Source organism: Melospiza melodia, chromosome 5 (assembly GCF_035770615.1).
Source record: "Melospiza melodia melodia isolate bMelMel2 chromosome 5, bMelMel2.pri, whole genome shotgun sequence".
Lineage (NCBI taxonomy): Eukaryota > Metazoa > Chordata > Aves > Passeriformes > Passerellidae > Melospiza > Melospiza melodia.
In genome coordinates, this window is record NC_086198.1 from 42,067,047 (window position 1) to 42,087,186 (window position 20,140).

The 20,140-nt window shown below is 47.0% G+C and overlaps 1 protein-coding gene across 1 annotated transcript in view; it reads left to right on the forward strand.

Annotated features, from left to right (window-relative positions):
- Nucleotides 1–20,140, forward strand: part of FRAS1 (Fraser extracellular matrix complex subunit 1) — a 105,746-nt gene that overhangs the window by 12,067 nt on the left and 73,539 nt on the right. The gene's annotated exons all lie outside the window — the stretch shown is intronic.

Sequence of the window (20,140 nt, forward strand, 5' to 3'; positions counted from 1 at the left end):
GTCTTCCCAGGCACCTGGAGTGCTAGAAATCCATCCCTGCTTTGCCTCTGGCTTTCTGCTGGCTGTGCCTTGTGTTCGTGTCTCTGCTTCCTGGCAGGGCTCTTGCTGTGGCTGCTGAGAAGTCAAATGAGGTCCTTGACTGGGCTTTCTTTCCCCTCTTTGCACAGTCAGTTTGGTCACTGTGAAGGTGATGATCCCTACGTGTCTGAAGGAGTTGAAAAATGGTATTGTAGGATTCCAACCAAAACTGCGTTTCTCTCTCGCCTCCCCTCATTTCCCCTTTCTCCTAATCACCACTTGACACAGACTTCCAGAGGGTTTTCTGATGAGCTTTTGGCCTCCTTGTGTTCCAAATGCTGCTTTATTGACCCTGTTGTCAAGGTGGGGACCTCAAAATGAGAGCAGAGCAGTGGGACTGGTGTGCAGGAATCTTTTGGTATCCTCTACACAGAGAGTAAATTTTCAATTTTATCAGTGACAAGCGTTCTTTCTATAGAGTGTTTTCCCTGGCATTTCAATGTGAGCATATATATGAATAAATAAAAGTTCCTGCAGGCATCTTACTTTTTTTTTTTTTTTTTTTTTTTTTTTTTTCAAATAGCTGCACTTACAGGAGCCTGTTTCCAATTTCATCTGATTTTTTACAGACCTAGGGAAAGAAAAGGCCTTTCCTGTGGACTTTAGACTTTCAGAGTTTAAGTCCTGTAGGAGAAGATCAGCAAGGGGCAACCACCCTGACCCTTTGAAGTGTTAAAAGCAGGTGTGCATCTCCTGTATCCAACTTTGGGCAAGGTGTGTGTACCCTTTAAAAAAAAAAGGCAACTTGGAAGCTGAACTAAGCAGTGGTTGGTTGTATTTCTGTGCCCTTGGGTTTGCTGGAGGTTTGTTTTCTGCCAGATGTTTTGCTGTTTATTTTGTGCGCACTACATCTGAAGAGTTGCTGTAGGTAAGGCAGTATTTTGGGTAGTTCCTTGGAATAGTATTAAAACAAAAAAACTGCAGAAAAGTCCTGCAGTATTTACCAAACAGAGGATGCTGTGCATCAAGGGGTTTGTTTGTTTTCAAAATAGTTTTTTTTTTTTGAAAGTTTTTGATTCAGGATTTAGGGCAGCTGTGATAAACCTGTCACCTTTGCTGGGGTTGTAGATGAAGGTATTTGGGAGAGAAAAAAACCCTTCTGGTGTGTCTTGGATCTTAATTTCCATCTTAATTTCCTCAGAGCCCCATGTCCTAGCCCCAAGGAGAGGAAGAGGTTCAGAAGCTCAGGGCTTGCTCGTCCTTGTCTGTCTCAACCAGATTCATGCACAAAACAAGCACAAAGCTGGATTTTCTTTGGGAAGCAGTGATTTATGGTGTGGAGTCACTAAACATGTTTGCACATGAGTCCTTTGGGCACACATAACAGCTTAGCTGGGGAACCTACCACAGAAGCATTCATTCCTTCTTATCTTGCCCCAGAGGCCAGGGCCAGTGCTGTTTTTGTTTCTGGTCCCAAAGAACTGGCTGCAGGCAGGGGTGAATTAGAGGGGGGGTCTCCAGGCTTTCTGAAAGGGGGAAAAAAAGCTACACTTCAGTATTTTTTACAAAAAAAAACCCACATTATGATATATTACATCTGAATACAGGATACAAACATCCTGGCTTGTACTGGAAATAGTGGAACAGCAGGACCAGAGCAGGGACTGTCCCTGTGTGCTGGCCACTGCTGAGGCCCCACCTTGCACCCTTGGGGACAATTTAGGGCTCCTGGCTCCAAGGAAGGCACAGAGGGGCTGGGACATGTCCAGGGAACAGAATGGATCTGGAGCACAGGTGTGGTGAGGAGTAGCTGAGGGGGAAAATAGGAGGCTCAGGGGGGACCTTCTTGGTCTGCAACTCCCTGACAGGAGGTCACAGTGACAGGACAAGAGTAAATAGCCTCAAATTGTACCAGGGGCGGTTTCCATTGAATTTCAGGGGAAATTTCTTCAGTGAAACAGTGGCCAGTCATGAAAACAGCCTGCCCAGTGCAGTGGGGGAGTCCCCATCGTGGAAGGGTTTAAAAGCCCTGTGGATGTGGCACCTGGGGACACGGGTTAGTGGTGGCCTTGGCAGTGCTGGGTTGATGGCTGGACTCCATGGTCTTGAAGGTCTTTTCCACCCTGAGGGATTCCATGGTTCTGTGACTCTGGGAAACATTCTGGGGGCTCCTGGTGTGTTCAGACTCGAGTGTTAAGGTGTGATAAAATTCCTCTGTGAGTATTAGGGGCTTACAGTTCAGGGGGAGCAGTGTTACATGAGCTGGGTGTTTGGCACTGCTGTCACAGCTGGAGGAACATTATTCTGATTTTTCACTGTTCATTTGTGCTGAGATGTGGGGGGGATGCACAGGGATGGAGGACATCCAGAAGAGGGTCATGATTCCTCATTACAAAGGACTTGAGCACTGTCTGCACCAGTTCTCAAAGGGAAAGTTAAGGGGTAATTTGTAGAATGCTACAGAGGGAACAGAAATTATTATAAATAATCCTCTTCTACCCATAAGAGAACGGAGGAGCCAGAAAATGAAAGCTAGATAAATTCAGCCTAGGAACTAGGTAGGTTTTACTGTGGAGATTGGAAATTGTTGGAACTGTTTCCTGGTGTGTGCTATGAATTATTCTGTATCACTAGAAATCTTTAAATCATGGCTGGCTTCCTCCCCACTGAAAGTTACTCTTTTGTTAAATTGCAGCTTTTGGCCCAGAGTCCAGAATGAATTGATTTATTGGCAGAGTCAAGCAGCACAGCCCCCCTGCATTGCAGACCAGGCGGTTTTGGGGTGGATCTGTGGAAGTGCAGCGGCACAGGGACAGCCTCGTGGGGAAGGTGCAGCGTTCATCTCTCCTGCCTTTTCACATCACAACTAAGGGGAAGCTGAGGGAATTCTGTCTTGCTCCACTGACACTCCTTGTGTGTGAGTGGAAGGTAAAGCCCACTCCTGTCCCAGGATTAAAAGCTGTGTCTCGCTTGCACGTAACTCTTGCTGAATAACAGCAGTATACACAGAAATGGCCAAATCACTGTGTGCTGCTTGCTTCCTTGCTCTGGGAAAAGGGAAAGGAAGGAGGCAAAGGCATCCTTCCCACCTGCTGGTAACATCCAGCTGATTTACACCCTGTCCCTGTGGCTCTTGTTCTCCACCAGCTGGGGTGAGTGGCCAAATGAATGCCTGGGAGTTATGATGGCATAAAACTGATGGGAGAGCGGAATTATGGAGGGCATAAGCTTGTTCCACATTGGAAACCAAGGCTGCAGGAACAAGCTGTGCAGCGCCCTGGCTCCTGGGAGGATTAATTACAGATGGTGGCTGTGGCAGCTAAATCAAGTGCCTCTAATGTTGTGTAAACTTCATTAAACAAATGCTGAAGCAGGGCTGTAATCTATGCCAAATGGGATAGGATGACGAGAGTAGAAAAGGAAAATACTCTGTGGGAAGTTAAAAAAAAAGAAACCTCAGTGTCTAAATCCACTGGAGCAATTTCTTCTACCTCTTGTGCTTTAATGGTAGAATTTTAAACCACAAGCTTTTAAACTTATTATCTCGTAAAGCCTCAGTAGCTTGAATTAATAACAACTTCCTGCTAATGCCTTGCTGAATTCCTCTTAGTCAGCAAATCCTGGTTTATCTGATATGCTCAATCCTTCCTGATATTCTGCCACCACGTGCATTTGGCCATTTCTTTTCCACTTGTGGCAATGGCAGAGGAGGAAGCACTGACCACAAGCTTGGTTGTGGCTGCTGTTGTTGCTGGACTGATGTGGTGCAGGGCTTATGGGAGCCCTGGATTCTCATTTTGGCTGCAGGTTTGTGTTTTAATCTGAAAGTTAAGAGCTTCTGCATGTTGATATGATATGCTAAGCAATGTTATCTGATTTAAGGTCCAAGAAATGCAAGTTCCTCCAGCTGTCACCGGTAATGGGTGCAGTTTCATTCTGCTCTGACTCACAGGCACTCGTGTGCGGCTGCAGAAAGGGGTGCTGGCATTCCCCTGCCCCCCTCCGAGGAGGCAGCAGCCTGGGTCAGGGAAAGGGGAATAAATCTCTGCTGACTTAGCAAGTGAAAATCTGCTCAGCAGAGAGTCCCACAGATGGCAGCGCTGGGGCTGGGAATCAGGGCACGGAGGAGGGCTGCTCTGGGGAAGAGTCCAGGGCATAATCCCACAGTGGGATTAATTCATCTGCAATTTGTGATTCCACCCCTGGCAGCTCAGGTATTGACGTGGTGAGGGGCTGAAAGGCCACTTAAATGAACTGAGCTTTTCCAGACAGGGAGAATTGACTGGGGAGGAAAAGCCAAGAGTGTACTTTAAAGTGCTTTTGGTGGCCAGTGACAGAGTTTTTGTGCTTGTTTAGTTCAGCTGTTTGTTTGAAGTTGGACAGTCAGGGTTGTGTTGGACATTTGTCACTACAGACACTCTCAGTGTGACCCTGTGCCTGGCTGAACAATCAAGTGGATAGCAGCTTGTCCTTAAAGGAGCTGCAGGAGATCTAATACCCAAGGGAGTGCTTTTTTAACTATTATTTTATCTCAAAATTATATTTTTGAATTATTTCCCCTGCTGTGTCTCTATCCTCTCCCAGATCCCTGTCCATGTAGGGTGCTTTAAGGTGACTTGTGTAGCTCCTTCAAGATCAGGAGCCTGAAGTCAGGCTGTGGATTTAGGGATCCTGCCTGTGGTTTGATTCTTTCCTCTGCTGTTTTAGCTGTGTGGTGGCTCCACAGAACTTGTGAATGGTCAGCTGAACATGGGGCTTTTGGAGAGGAGCACTGAACACTTTGATGCATAAATTTAGGCTCAGGAGCTTGACTTAGCTCAGCTGGTTTGGAAAATGCTGACTTTTGAAAATGTCATCTTTCTCTTGCAGTTTAGGAGGGCTTAAAAGGAAACCAGTCTTGCCCAGTGTCCCTTTTGGATGTAGGAAGCAAGTTAAAAAGTTGTACCATTTAAATGAAGGTAGATTTCAAGCAGCAAAAATATTTCAGCTTTTATGTTGGCATTAAGTCAGTTTTGGTTTTGAAACGCATTTTTAAGTCTTCTTTAAGGGATCCAGGACTAAAAGCCTGGCCCTGCACTGCCCTGCAGGTAAGTGCTCAGAGGAATTGCTTTTGGTTACCCACAGTTTAGATGCAGCTGAAGAGAAATATTTTGGCCTTTGGGCTTCATCAGATAACACAGCACAGGCTCTGTGATCAGTGGGAACAGCACATGTTCTTAGGGGAAGCGCTGGAATTTTTATATTAGTCATAAAATGCTGCAAAATGTCTTTTCCTTTCCAAGCTGTTCTGCTAAAGGGAATCCTCATTCCTCCTCTAAAGCTGCTCCTTGCAGTAGTAAAAGCAGCACAACAACCAAATGTTCTTTTCTCCCTTGTCCTCAGGAGCAGCTCAGGGGTGCACGTGTGTTTTGTGCTCAGGGTGATTAATGCTGAGGAGTTTTACAGAGCTGATGAGTGCAGTGCCAATGGGATCTCTGTCAGCTTGTTTTTCAGGAAGGAGGGATGTGGCTTTCCTCAAACAGGGAGCTGGGCAAGCAGCCAATGGGGTACCAAAAATAAGAAAATCGTGCAAGTCCAGACCCAGCCGAATTGCTAATGGCTTTGAATGGGCCTGCCTGGAAAATCCTGGAGCCACAATGATGGAAAGGTCTTAATTGCTTTTTTTTGAAGAAGCATGTCCAATTCTGACAGTCCAGAAGTCCACATGGATGGGGGGGAAGGACTGATAGATCCATATGTGCAAACATTTAGTCATTGTATTTATTTTTTGGATGCTTTATACCTAAAATGAGGGGAAATTGGAATTAAAAAGTAGTTTGCTGCTGGGTAACACCTGTACATTTCTATTTGCCAAGGCATTTATTTTGTGTGTGAGATCTGTGTCAAGCCTGGGAAATACTTTTCTGCAGATGCCTTGAAAAGGAACATTCCTGAAGCAGTGTTGGGTTTATGATCATCTATTTTACCCCATTTACTTCCTGCTAATTGCTGCTGCTTGGATTTATCTGTATCACTGTGAGTTTGCTTGTTTGGATTTATCTGTTGTTTGGATTTATCTGTATCACTGTGAATTGTCCTTGCTCAGGAAAGGTATTTTCCAAGAAGAGCATTTTTATGTATTGAGGATAATTAGTTTATTTATTTCTCCTTGAGGGGTCGGTTAAGTGTATTTTCTTTTAAAAAAAAATTATTTTTTGAGTCTTCTTAGCCCTGTTGTGGTGCATTGATGGGAAGTTTAAAAAAAAACAAACCTATAAATCATGGATCCTTTGGGAGGATTTCCAAAAAAATCTCATGTCAGGACAGTTGGGTGGTGCTTTGGAGCCAGGTCTTTTTTTTCCTCCCTTTAAAAAGACTAAAGTAGGTTTTCTGGCCTTCTGGGTAAACCTTGTCCTAATTTGCGTCCCTCTTACCTGCCTTGGTCTACGTGAAGCTCCAAAATGCCTCTAATTAGGGAAAACAATGAAAAGCAATTTTAAAAAGAGTTGCTTCTAACGAGGCTTTGACACCGGTGCTGAGGGTGAATTTCCAGGCAGGGAAAATTGCACGGGGAGCTGTGTCTGGCAGGGTTTGATGGATCCTCTTAGCCACTGGAACACGTTTTGCTGCTTTGGGCAACGCTGAATTTACTGTTGGCTCTGCCTTATTTTTTGCCAGCTCTGCCTGGAGGGAGGCAACAAGCCATAGCTGCTTGGGAAAAGCAGCCTGGGAAGCCCAGGAGTTGCTGCTTGGCCGGGGATAAAGCGCTCGCTGCAGAGCTGCGCTGGCCTGTGGCAGCGTGAGCAGTGTCCTTTCAGCGGGGTTGGATGCAGAGGTGTCCCTGCAGCTTCTCCTTCCTCTCCCTGGCCAGGGCCCAGCGCCCTGGGATGGAATCGCAGGTGCCCGTTTGGCACTGCCAGACAGCACTGGGAACGAGCGCGGCCCAGCAGCTGTGCCTGGCTCTCAATTGCAGGTTCCTACAAGAAAGTGGCTGTTGGATGCGGTGCAAAGGAATTCAATCCTAATGGCCCGAGCAGATGATACAAAAGGCCTGTGACAACTGGATGGATGGTAATGGTTCCCTCGGTCACTGGAGATGTAAACAGGCACTTCACACCCCATTTTCCCCGCTCTAACTCCGCTCCTAACAGAAGGATGGGCTGCCTTGAATTAAGCAGATGCGAAGCGGCAAGGAGGGGAGAGGAAGCCTGTGCTTGCTCACGTGTCTGTAAAATGCTGAACACACAAAGATGGGGTAATTGACACAAGCCAAATGTTTATACAAGGGCATTTCTGGTGCGCCCATCCTTAGCAGGACCGGAGTTCAACTTGCCTGGGGGAGAGGATGAAATGAGACCAGAGACTTGTTTTATTTTGTTTATCCGCAGGAGAATCAAAGCAGGGCAAGGGACAGCTTTGATGCGGGTCAGACGTGCGTTTTGTTAAGTGCAGGGCTTGGTTTGGATTCATTAGCCGGATGCAGAGGGAGGAGACCTCGCCCGGACGAACACCAGCAGGAATCATTGCTTTGCTGGGAGAGGAAGAAAATCTAACAGTGGAGTCAGGGTGGGTTTCTGCTGGCTTGGCTGCGCTGCTGTGTTTGGGCAGTGAGGAACCATGGCTTTATTTCTGGATTGCCCAGTGGCAGGCACTGAAATGGCCTTCTGCCTTTAGCTGGTCCCTTTTAAAGAATTTATTGTGGAGCACCTCCTCTTACTCCTTTTTACAGTCTTGCTCTCGGGTTTTTTTCGAAGGGACACACGTCTCCTGATGAGGAAGGTGGTTTTGCTCACTGTCATGAATTCCCTCCGAGCTAACAGCTCCTGGATGAGTTTCAGTGTGGCACCCTGCTCGTCCCCAGAACAGCCAGGGTTCTCAAGCTGGCAGCAAATGTTCCTGGCTCCCACAGACAGAGATTTTGGAGAGATCAAGCAAGTTCCATTGTACTACACCAGCAAATTATTGGTGCTTAATACTTGTCTTGAAAAAATTGCTAACAAAGGGCATATCACAGCCAAAACTTGCACAGGTTTTGGCTGCTCCTGGCTGTGTGATCGAAGCGCCTTGGGGGGATCAAAGATCCCTCCACCCTCTTAATGGGGGTTTGGCTCTTGGGCTGGAATTGCCATTCAAGGGGACACTTGTATCCCAATGGGATTTAGACCTGTGGCCGTGCAGGGGCAGAGCTGACACTGCCAGCTGGCTTTGTGAAGGTCACCAAGCGGGAGTGGCCGTCATTCATTAACAGCCTTCTGAAACACAAAGCTCTGCTTTCCTGCCCGTTTCCTGAGAGGCTCCCTGCTCCCTCCTTCCTTGGAATTCGTGCGGTTTGCTGCTACACTGGAGCAGCGGACAGAGTATGAGTATTGTGTGTGACAGGCTGCTCCTCCTAGGACTTCCATCTTGCATAAATCACTTCTCTTATGCCTCTCTATAAAATTTAAATGACATCTGAAAGGAAGGGATTTGCCAGCCCCGTCCAGCTGAAATATTCAAGTTGTTTTACATTACATTGGTATTGCTCAAATCAAAATCTCAGCCTTTAGGATGGGACTTGTGACCACCTAAAAATTAGGGCACAGCATCCACAGGAGAGATTTTGGAGAGAAAATGTGATATTATTTCTTACCCTAAGGGTATGTGAGCTTTTGATTTTCTTCTGGTATTGCACTGGCTGCTGTGTCTTTTCATTGAAAGCAATAATTGCTTGCAGTCCTTGGGTTTTGGGTCAGCAAAAAGGGCAGGTTTGGGTCTACTTTACATTCTGGTCCATGAATAAATTGTCCCTTGTCTAAAGTGATTTTCCTTTAAACTGTTAGGTCTTGGAAGCAAGTGTTTTTATGAGACAAGGTGGTTCACTGGAATACTTCACCCTGTTTTTCCTCAGAGGTATTTCAAAGCACCGGTAAAATGTCATCTCCTTTCAGAGTCTCTTTATGTTCTGGGAAGGTTTAAAAACTCAAATATTGAAAGATAAACAGGCTTTGCAATCTAAAAATTGTAAAGAGATTTGAATGCTGAGATGGTAACACAATGGCAAAATTTGGTGAATGCCACAATGGCACAGTGGTGAAGCTGGTGAAGTTTTGGGAAGTTACAGCAGTTAGCAGAGCCCACCCCCAAAACAAGCAGGGAAAGGTAAATGATATGAAATGGGCTGAATGTTAAGAATGTAATGAATGATGTCTGTAAGAAGTGGAAAAATATCAGGGAGAAGAAAGGAGAAATGACAGGAAAGAAGGACATTCTGGGAAGATGTGGAGAATGCTTCCCTCCCCTGTAGTGAAAGCATTTTAAAATAACTCCTGCCATCGTGGATTTTCTCAAGGTCCTTGGTGCTTTCCCAAACCAGCCCTTTGCCAGGCATGGGGATTTCAGTTCTCTGCCCTGAGTGCATGCAGCAGGGCTGCTGGGGGTCATGGCAGGAGGCTGGATTAACATTCCCAGCAGGCTCTGGGGTTTGGATAGTCTCTGTGATCTTTCCTTATCCCCTGCCATGCGGTGGGAACCATGTACTGACGATTCCGAGCAGGTGATGTGGCTGGAGGGGATTATTGGAAGCACAACTCCCTCTTCTTTCCCATGGCCACGGCTTGGAGGTCCAGCAAGGAGCCTGGGGGCCTGTCTGCTGTCCTTCTGCCCCAGGTTTTCCTCCTTTTTCCTTCTGGAGATAGAGATACTCACTTTAGCACGGCAACACAAGGAAAACCCCATCCTTTCCTGCCATCCTGGATGACATTTCCTTACCCCTGCAGACCCAGGGTGGAAATGCAGCTGTGATCATGTCTGCATAAGCTTGCTACAAAAGCTCCAGTGGGATGGCTACTCCTTGTCCCTGAGAGGAGAGCTCTCTTTAGGTACAAACCTCTGTTTTTCCAGTGCAGATGCTGGGGTGGGGAGGGTGGGGTGGACACGACAGGACTTGTGCACGTAGCTCATGGGCACTTCAGTCTCGCTGTGCTCTGCCTGCAGACGTGGGAGTGGTGCCCAGGTTAATCATCCAGGCAAGGGGAGGGAAAAACATCTATGGCTTGGCTTCTTTTCAAGTCAGGTGTGCTCCGAGCTGGGCTCCGAAATTCTGCCTCCCTCCGTTCCTCATCGCGGGGAGGGAAAGTTCTGCACATTAACAGGGGGTGAAGCAATTTTTTCTGCCTTTGTTCATCCTCATTTCCAAGAACAGTGTGTCTGGGCTGTCTCAATGTCTCAGTCCTGTGGGAGCTGGTATGGGCTGAGGGATTTGGGATTTCCCTGGAGCAATCTGCTTTTGCAGGGAGGGCCCTGACTGTCTTGAGGCTTTTATCAAGCATCTTCCACTGGCCTCTTGAAGGTGAGGGGAAGCTGGAGGATCTTTAGTGTGCTGTCTTAAAAAGAGTTGCAGGCTTGCTTTCCTCTTTGTTTTTAGGAGCCTCCCCTCAGTGTGAGGCTCTCTGGTGTGTGTTTCGAGGAGGGGATGCTGGATGGCTGCAGTTCCCACTGGGTTTGGCTGCTGTTTTAGCAGGTTTGTCCTGGAAGGTGATAATGCAGCCACTTTCCACTCACCTGTCATGCACATCCTCTGTTCAACATCCCCTTGTGCAAGGTCTTCTGTGTATTCCTAGAAATAGGAAACAGTCATAAATGACATCAGTGACCTAAAGCTCAGCCATTTCCAGCCCTCTGCCATGGGCAGGGACACCTTCCACTAGACCAGCTTGCTCCAAGCCCCATCCAGCCTGGCTTTGAGCACTTCCAGGGCTGGGGCAGGCACAGCTGTACTTGCCAGCAGCTGAAGGTTGCATTCCTAGCAGGACTTAAGCAGCTGTCAGGTGGATTCCAAGTGCAATATTTACTGCACTGTAGAAAAGAACACTGAAATACTTCGTGTTCCCAAGCTCCTGAAAAATGGGCTGTCTCATGATGGCAGTTTCTTCCCAGAGCCTGAAACAACATTGTTCATGGCCCTGAGAGGGGAACACCAGGCACAAGGTGAAGGCTGTGTTTTGGGGCAGGCTCTCCTCTGGGCTGGTGCAGTGCAGGAGCTGTGGCTGAGCCGGGCACCACTGACCCAGGGAGCCAGGGATGTTTCCCTTCAGGCAGGAAGGGAGGGAGCCTGCTGCCAGCTTCACTCTGGTGACCCACACATTGCTTTCCTTTTTTTCTTTTTAAGATAAAGGTAACTCAAGATGCAGGGAAGAATGTGGCCTCTGGAGGTCAAATGAAATGATGGATGCAGGTGTTTGGAAAAGCCATCCATGCATGCTGGTGTGCACAGACCTCTGGGAAGGGTGCCAGTGCAGAGGAGTGGAAGAGCTGTGCAGGAAAGAAAGTTAATTCATAGTATCCAATCTCCCAGCTCAGTTTTTTTATTTTGCTGAGGGGGAAAAAAAAGGAGGGAAAGGGAAGGAAGGAAAAATACAACAGAGTATTTTTCTAAATCCCCTACTCTTTTTTGGTATCAGGTTGTGCTTTGTTTACATGCTGCTGGTTTTGAAAGCATAGGGAGTAACAGGTAGGGAGACACCTGAAAGTGTTGGAAGCACCAAGGCCTTGCTGATGGGAATTCCCACCACCATGATCTTCAGGAGAGATGGGTGTACTGAAACCAGGATTGTGATTGGAGCTGCTCTAAGTACCTGCAGTTCAGGAAATGTTCCTTTGTGCTTTGCTGTAATGTTCTTAGAAGTAACTCTTGTGCACCAAGGGAGATTACCCTGCCTTTTCTCTGGAGGGCTTCTTCCTTAGAACTGAGTTAATCCCTGCAATCAGGTGGATCCCATTCATCCCTGGTGTGGGATTTCTGTATCTCTAGGAAGGTGCCAGGCTGGTGATGGCATCAGCTACAGTCATGGCACAGACGGGGTGAAGGTGGGGAAAGGAGAGTGTGGAATCATCTCCCAGGTTTTACAGCTGTGTTACAGGGGAACATCTCCCTCTCCATCCTGGGCTTTTCCTTCCCGACCCATTCAGTAGAGAGGACACTTCCCTCAGGTGTGTTTCCTGTGCCGCTTTTCCGAAATCTCTGCATTCATCAGGGAAGCTGTGAATCGTTCAGGGAACAGGCAAGCCCTCAAGTGTGGCACTCTTCTACTTTGAGACCTTCTCCAAGTAGATGCACACGAATAAAAACTTAAAACCCGAGGATCCTGCTGGAACCTGGAGTTAAAGGCATAGTGAGATGTTTCTGAAGAAACATGTGAGATGTTTCCATGTAGAACTTTATGAACAAAATATTGGAAAATGGGATTTCCTTCTTTGAGGAGGAAAAAAAATTAAATTAAAACTACCTAAGCTGCGCAGTGGTCAATCTGTTTCACATCATCTTCGAGAAGGAAGAGAAGGAGATTGCAAGGAAGAGTTCTGCCCTATCACAGTGTCATGATTAAATTTGTAATGAGGCAGCAATTATTTCTAACCAAGCGTGAAGCAGCCTGACAGGAATTGGCTCACACCATGTCAGGGAGCAATCTTCAGCCTGGCAAATATCCATGGCATGGAGAGGGATGTGAGCAGAGCCCTGTGCTCCTCCTCTCACTGAATCTGTGTGGACAGTGATCCCTGAGGCTTCATGTGAGCCAGAATACACATTACCAAGCGCTGCTGCAAGCTTATTAAAGAGGGAGAGTTAAAATGGTTAACAAAAGCACCTTCTCAGGTATTACCTGGTGTAATACCCACCCCATTCTTGCTGCCTCAGGACGGAGGGAAGATGCATTTTCTTCCTCAGCCTGAACTTAAGGGATGCATATGCTTTGCCTCTGCTAAATATTTCATGGAGCAGCTTCTGTAGATTGAGACATCACTACACTGAAGGAGCCAAGTGCTTTGATATAAAACTGTCCCTGTTTTACACGATGGGCACTGGAGAGATTTAGGAACCACCCCAGTCTGCTTTCAAGAGTCTAAATAAGTGCTTGTGCTCCCTCTTAGCCTTGCTGCTGCAGCCCCCATGACGGGCTTGCTGTGTAAATTGTTCCAAGATTTATTCTGAGACAGATGTTCAGTACTGAGAAGGGGGTGAGAGACAAAATTCATGTGCAGGAGCTCTAGAGGTTATGGTAATCTTTGTCCTTGGCTTGCTTCTCCTGTGGACAGTCAAATTTTGTAAAATCAGTTTTTCTATAGAAGGGTAAAAGGGAACAAATTGGAGAGATGCTCCAGGTATGGATCATGGTTATTTCCAGAGCAACTCCTGACATCTCCCTGGCACTGTGCTGGAAATCAGGTCCAGATTCATGGTGGTGTGCACTCATCAGAGTCATGGTGGTGTGCACTGAAAAAATAAATATGCTTTACATAGGATTACAGGGCTTCGATTTTAAATAAATATTTTTTTTTTGCCATGACCCTACACACGGTGCTTCTGAGTAATGAAAGCAAAAGGAATTGTTCCAGCATGAGCTCAGAGACATGTGCAATTTGCTTCCTGCTGAATGCTGCCATTTAGCAATGGATAATATGGTTTATTTCTGACTGATGGCCAATCATGCTAATTAATAGACTGGTACTTCGTCTGCTGAGGCCAACCCATGCCCTGTTTCTCTGTCCATCTTTTATCTGCCTCACGGGAGGGAGTTTCAGTGCCTCATGGAGCTGCTTTTTATGCCTTCTTCTCTGGAAAGCCATGGTTTGTGATCCATCTGACCCGCCTTTCCAGCCCTGGAGTTACATTTTCCTCCCCTGTACCTTCTGGCCATGGCTGCTTCCCTGTTGGTGTTATTCCACAAGTTTTGCCTCTTCTTCCTCAGTCTGCTCGTCACTCTTGGACAGGATAAGCTTTTGTAACCCTGGCACTTTCATTTCATAGAGAGAGGGGCAATTAGCTGTAGTTCTCCTGAGTTGTTTGGTGGGATTTTGTTGTCACTGTAAAAAAAATAATGATAATTTTTAAAGCACGTGTGACCCAGTGAATGCCAAGAACTGTGCTGCTTAACTTCTTCCCTCCTTCCCCTCATGCTGGCCCTCTTGATCCCAATGAACTTGATTCCACTTCACAGCACTGAAGCACACAAACACATCTATCATCTTTGCCCTCTTCAGGATATTTTAAACCTGATTTTGTTTTTTGGGTGTGTAATTTCCGTGTGCCAGAGTCAATTAATTGACTCATTTGTAAGAGAAGGCAGCAAGGAGCCTGTGTTTGAGTCAAGCACTGAGGTGTCACCCACTTTCTGCTGCCATTATTTCCATTTGGTTTTGGACATAAGACTGTCACCTTCTTGAATCTCAACAGCTCCCAGTGAACCAGAGCAATACTGGAAACAGTTCTGGAGGACGTGAGGATACTCTGCACATTTCCTTATTGTACAGGCTTTTCTTCATAATTTTTGCTCTTTAGTGAAGCCTTTGCTCTCCAAGATTAATGACTGTGCAGGGGTCCTCTTTCCCTTTGGAAGGGAAGGGAGAACCACTTCATTAATCTGCTGCCCAGGGAGCTGAGATGGAAGATAAGGACATAAAGGGCTGTATTTTCTGGGGGCTGGAAGGGACATTACTGTGCTTGGACCCACAGTGACAACAGCAGGATTTGAGGTGTGTAATTCCTTGCTTGGAAAGGACACTTCCTAAATATCCAGCCTGGAACTGGAGATAGCTCTACATTTGCTGACATGGCTTGCAGAATTGCTCAGGAGTGGATTGTTGCCTTCAAGAAGTAGAATTAGAGTTACCTTTCACCTGGTGCAGAGCTTCTGAGGGCCATGACTGGTACTGAAGGAAATTTCCTTCCTCTGCTGAATCAGCTGCAAGGGTTTTCATGGCCTGATGGGATTTTTTTTTTTTTTTTTTTTTTTTTTTTTTTTTTTTTTTTTTTGTTATTATTGTTAGAAAAGGGATAAAAGGCTTAGTCTGTCTTGTTCACTCTGCCTTGGCTGAGGTGATGCAGTTAACATGGCAGCATTTGGCCCCCCATAACCTGCATTCCAAATTGAAATCCCACATTCCCCTGGCAGTCTCACTTCATCATTTGACACATCTGTCACTGGCTGATGGCTGCTGGCATCCTGGTGGCTCTCCCAGGTTCAAGTTTGGAGCAAGCAGCATCACTTGAAGGGGACAGAACATGACCTGCATCCAGAGCATCACAGAGCAGAGATGGGCACCCCTGCTGCTCCAGAAGTAGCCATTATGCTGTAATAAGTGCTATCATTAAAGCTGTGATCTAGTTTAGATTAAATTAATCCTTTGCCTCCCTTTTTTTCCACAGCTGTTCAGTCAAGCACTTTGGGTTTGACATCCATTAACAGTTTGATATCCACTCACAAGTCATTTTGGGGGCAGGATGTTTGAATTTTGCCAGTTGGCAGGTTAGGAGCTACTTGGGCAAAGGGGAGAAAAACCAGCAGGAGGACCCCAAATGTTATTCCTGCATGCTGAGAAGAATTTCTGGTGTGTGCTGTTCATCAAAACACACAACTGGGCGTGGAAAAATTCTGCAGCATAAGAAGATGGGAGAAAATAGTAATTGTTTTTCCTATTTAGTCCATTTATAGATTGATTTAATGTGAGAATAAAATTTGCAAAGAGGCTGCAAGTTGTTTTGGGTGAATCTAATAGTGACAAACCAAAAGGTATTAACCTTTCTAAAGGAACACTGCTGCTCCCAAAATATTGAACAAAGACCTCTGCGTGCTGATTTAAATCCTGGTTAGAACCAATAATTTGAAACCATAGTTTTACATAGTGCATTTGGTTCATTTGGGGCCCTTTCCTGGTGTCTGTGTGAAAGATAGGATGAAGATTACAACAGTGCCTAAGTATTTGAAGAACATTTTGGAATATCTTATCCCTAAAATATCTCAGGACTGCTGGGAAATGTTATTTTTAGACTCTTGATTTTTACGAGGCTGGTACAACTGGTGAAAGATTATCACAGTTGGAAAACGTGGAAGACTGTTGAACTGTGAAAACAGTACCTTGTTTTACTTTATGTAACTTCTTAATTCCCTGACTGGAAGAAGGGGAGAGCTGGTTCCCTTTCCTGGAACAGTGTGTTCGTGTTGCTGTGCGGTTAATCAAGCCCTGTGCTTTACCTTAGCCGCTCTGTGCTCTCCTAGGACATGGGACTGAAGCTGTTTCCACGGAGAGGAGCCGAATTTCCATGTGATTCCCGAGCCCTGTGTTCCCGTGTTGCTCTCTGGCTGTGGGCATGCTGGAACGAGCCCATTAAAACCCCCTTGTCAAGGAGCTTCTATTATCTGCCAGCAAATACCAGATCTAAAAACCACACTCAGCAGAGCAACAGCTCCCCGTTGCCAGAGATAAAACATCAAATCCAAACCCAGTGGACACTGGGAATCCTTTATGTGGCTCTGAATTGCTTTCATCTCCTCATTGCTCCACTAATGGGTATCCCCACAGACCATGCAGTGCTCTCCGTGCTTCCCCCTCCTTGGGGCTTCTCCTGCCAATTTTCTGGCATTGTCAGGTAATTGGAGTGGAAATGACAAATGAAAGCGGTGCTGCCAGGGCTCCTCGCCTGGCAGCCGCTGGGTGATGCTGGTAATTGTTACCAAAAGTGTAATTGCTCCGGGCTCTGCCTGCCTGGAATTCCTCCTCTGAGACACCCGATCCCTGCCTGTTCTCAGTTGTCTCTGGCACAGGAACGACTTGGGAGGTAAATCCCACCTGGCACTCAGACTTGGAGCTCCCTCGGGGGTTTCTCCCCGTGGTTTCTCTCCCAGGGGTCTCTCAGCTCCCTGCTCCCCAAAGCAGAGTCTGGGGCAGAGCAGCCTCTGGGAGAGTTACCCACAGAATCCCAGAATGGCTGGGGGTGGGAGGGAGCTCTGCAGGTCACCCAGTCCAACCCAGGCAGGGTCACCTGGAACAGGGATGGGTCTGGGTGAGTTTGGTCCCTGGGCAGCTGTCCCAGTGCTCTGCCACTCTCATGGAAAGAAGCTCTTCCCCGTGGTGAGGTGGGACTCCTTGTGTGTTAGTTTATGGCTGCTGCCTCTTCTCCTGTCACTGGGCACACCAAAAACTGGCACACCTTGGAGATGCTTGTATGGATTGATGAGATTCCCTCTCAGTCTTCTCCAGGCTAACCAGGCCCAGCTCCCAGTCTCTCCTCGTGGGAGAGGTGTTCCAGACCCCTCATCACCCTCAGGTGATTGGTGGGGTGCAGGACAAGCAGCAACCCCCTTGTTTTTGCTGTGACAGCACAAACGTGCAGCTCGACCCCTGGCTGGCACAAGGGCTGCAGCTGTGCTCTGCTGCCTTCACCCTGCTGAGCAACTACAGCCATGCCACCACCCCAGGGACCGGCTTCACAGGTCCTGCGTGCTGCAGGGGACACCCCAGCACCCAGGGACATTTCAGGCATGGACTGGGTATTTTCAGGGAGCCATAAGAGGATGCAAACCAGCTGTTGTGTGCTTCTTGTTTCCCCTGTCGCTGCACCAGAATAGCTCCCACAGTGTTATCTGGTGTGATGATATCCTGAATAAATTACTGAGGCTTTTCACATATTAATAGCAGACTGGTTATTTGTGATTTGTTGGGTGGGGTGGGTTTTTTTTGTTGTTGAGGTCGAGGAGGGACAGGTGCAGCTGTCTGAAGTGCTGATAGCCAGTTGAAAAAGAACTGCTCCAAGAGATTTAGGTCTTTCTGTGCTCTGGTTCATGTGACAGGGTGACAGCAGCAAACCAGGAGCACTCACAGCTGCTCTGGGCTCCCTTTGCTCCATGTCTGCTCTTTGGAGCTTTTTCTTTGCTTTTACTGCTTGTTGTGTTCTTGCCTCCTTCTTTTATCCTTTTATAAATCCTCATCAGTATTCTCCAAACCCATCACACTGTGCTCCTGTGTCTCCAGTTTTATCTCATTTTGTCTTGGTCTGGCTGTCTGCAGGCTCAAAAGGTTTGGGAGCATTTCTTGGTTTTTTGGCCCCTGTTCTGCAGGCTGGCCCAAGTAATGTAGATGTATCTCTTCTTGCAGCATGGTGTTTTAAAATTCAGTTGAATTAGGTATCATTTCTTCTTTTGATGTAGGGAAATCCAGGGAATTAATAAATTATAATGGCACTACTTGGTGTTTAAGGAATCTTTTCCATCTTCAAAGCGCTCTCTGCATGGTATTTCATTATTTATACTGTTAATTATATTAGTACTGGTAAGGAAAAAGCCCCTGAAATTGTCATTGATAAAAACACACTCTCAACAGGATTGGAATCCAGCACTTAGCTTGCAGCAGATAATTTGTCCAGTGAGGTGCAGAGCCTTGGAGAAGATGCCAGGCAGGTTTCCAGCAGTTCTTTGGGTGTCTACTGCAAAGTCCTCCTCTATGTTTGGAACTGCATTGCCTGGGAGCTTTGAGGTGTCCTTGTGCCTGCTGGGTGAGCACCAGCAAACTCACCTCACAACAGGACAGATAGGTGGGATCCAGACTTTCCAAACTGGACACTTTAGGTCTGCTGCCAGGAATCCTAATCTAAATGTTGAATTGTCCAAAGAGCTGGACACTGAGACCCGTGAAGTGCTTGGGAAACTCTCATATCCCAACAGATCAGGTGGTAATTTCCTGACTGTTAACTAGATAATGAATTTTTTAAAACTCTGCCGGGAAGTGTTGGTTTTGATCCTCTACCTGGCAAAAGGAATTTAGAAGCAGCTGATTTGAGCCCACAGACAGGAGCCAGCCTGCTTGGGCTGTGATAGAAACCAGGGGAGGAGGAAGAGCAAAGAGGGGTTTTCTTACCACAAACCTGAGCATTTAAGTCTAAAAATGTGAATAAGGATGGCTCTGTGTTGACATTGTGCCATGAGGTTCCTTTGGTTATTATTCCATGGAGAAAATGATTTTCCTTTTTTAAAAGTTTTACTAAGCATGAGAGATCAGAGGTGAAGGTTTAGGAGAACCAAAGGATGGGGCACTGAGTCTGTCCCCTCCCTTCCCACTCCTGGTTACCCTGTGGCTGCCTTCCCTGCCAGCTTTCCAACACGGAGCTCTGCTGAAGCCAGCAGGATGAGTTAACTCCAGTGTATGTGTTAGCTACAGCTTGGCACACACATCACTTAACCTTCATTTCTTCCCTAACTGCACCATCAATCTGCTGGCAGAGATGATGTCAGGGTTTCTGTTCTGCAGCCCTGTGTGAGCCAGGGGAGAGCCAGCTGTGTTCCTGAGCAGGAATTACCATCCCTCTTTGCCTTGCCCAGGGGCTGTGCACCTTCTAAGGTCAGCATTGCCACTGATGTGGGAGAAATGCTTTTGGAAAGCAGGGCAGAGACCCAAGGAGGTTTTTTTTTAATATTTTCAGCCATCCCACTATTTGCAGATTGATGTTCTTGAAGTGCCTGAGCAAGTGGCCTGGTTTTTCAGGATATTTTTTCTCTCATTAAGCGTCCTAATGGGCCTTTAAGGCACATTTCAGTATTTTATCATTATGCTTAACAGTTTTAGTAGTTAGCTGTAAATGTGCTCGTGGCAGTCAACTGTTAATCATCCTTCCTAAGTCCTGCCTAGCACTGTGAGTATATTGAGGTAAATCACTACACGGTGTAAATGAACAGCAAGGTCTGGTCTCCTTAGAAAAGAGGCTGGATGACTGGGCTGGGGGCTGTCCATCCTACCCAGGAGAACATCCTGTGTGGTGCCAGTGTTTGTCTATACAACAGGGACAGGGATTGTCTAGCTGCAAGCAGTGTTTCAGCTGAGAAACTGATCCTCCTCTTGCCCTTTTCTTGTGGAGGCAGCGTGGGATCGTGACCTCAGCGGGGAGGGAATGGAAGGGGGTCAAGCACGGCTGGTGGAAACCCTTGTGAATTAGCTGTGGGTGTTCCAGCTGGGTGCACTGATGGAGTGGTGGTGACAGCTGTTTCCAGATGTTTCAGGCTCTCTGCATGGCCAGAGTCTCCTCCGTGGTGTTTGGGAATACACGTGCCCAGGTAGAGCAAAGCCCAGGAGCGGCTTTGTCTCAAAGCCACCTCTGCTGCCTCAGCACCACCTGGGATCACCCTGCAGTGTGGGCAGTGTGAGCCTGATCACAGGGAAGTTTTCCAGAGATGTTGTACTCACCTGGGGCTCTTGGAGGTTGGATTGTGTTGCTGTTGGAGCTGATGATTGGCCCTGCATGGCCTCGTCTTTCAGCTGTGTTTTGGAAGCTGCTGAGTGACAAGTGCCAACACAGGGCCTGAGAAGCGTGTGGGAGGGAGGGGCTCCGTTGCAGTCCGTC